The following is a 966-nucleotide window of genomic DNA, read 5'->3' as shown; positions in this document are numbered from 1 at the left end:
CTTTTTTGCGTCGCGTTGTACTGTGGATTTTTTGTACTGTGGATTTTGGTGTACTGTGGATTTTGGAACCCCTAGGATTATAATGTATTTTTGTTTCTTTAGCTGGGGATCCACTGTCCCTCCCTCATTTTGTAACTTTTTTGTGTTTTAAAGCGTAAGGAGCCACTAGTTGCTTTTTTGTTGTATATATATATATATATATGTAAAAGGAACCAAAAGCTCCTAGTTCATTAAAACAGAAAAAAAAAAGTTACAAAAGAGGAGAGTTTCGAAAAGGAGCTTTCCAGATTAAAAACCTAATCTAATAAAAGGAAGAGCCACAAGGTCTCCTTTCAGAAGTAAAATTAAAGGAGGGGTGGGGCTTTTACAAATTAAAGGTTTCTCAGAGTGGAGGGCAAGTTTGGCAAGCCAATTTGCTAGTCTAGTACCTTCTCTATATGTATGGGAGTAAAGGATCCTTTGTCCTAAACACAAACTTTGGATGCTGTCAAACCAAAATTTCTGATACCATGGAGTAGGTATCCTCCCCTCAAGAATGTTGATTAAAATCTGGGAATCAGATTCTACAATTAAGAATTTAAAGCCACACTTTTGTGCCATGAAGATTGCCTAAGAGATTGGTTGAGTTTCAACATCCAAAGGGTCCTCAGGCCATTTTGGAGAATGGAAGTAAAGCAAAAAAATCACCCTTTTCATTTCTAAACACCCCTCCTACCCCAGCATTTAGAGTAGAAAAACTACCATAGTATTAACTCTTACCCACCACTTTACAGGGCAATTCCACTGAATAAGTTCATAATATATTTTTCTGGGATTGCTAGTGGTAGAGTAGAAAAGAATATCTAGTAGTTTCTTATGAAAATATAGTTTCTGCAGATAGCTGTAGCAGTTGGTAGCAATGGCAGCAGCTTCCACTTCGGCTTCAACATACATATATATATATATATATATATATATATATATATA

This window comes from Phalaenopsis equestris, unplaced genomic scaffold, assembly GCF_001263595.1.
Source record: "Phalaenopsis equestris unplaced genomic scaffold, ASM126359v1 Scaffold200907, whole genome shotgun sequence".
In the NCBI taxonomy this organism is placed as follows: Eukaryota; Viridiplantae; Streptophyta; class Magnoliopsida; order Asparagales; family Orchidaceae; genus Phalaenopsis; species Phalaenopsis equestris.
The sequence above is the reverse complement of the archived record's forward strand: the minus strand, read 5'-3'. Positions refer to the sequence as shown.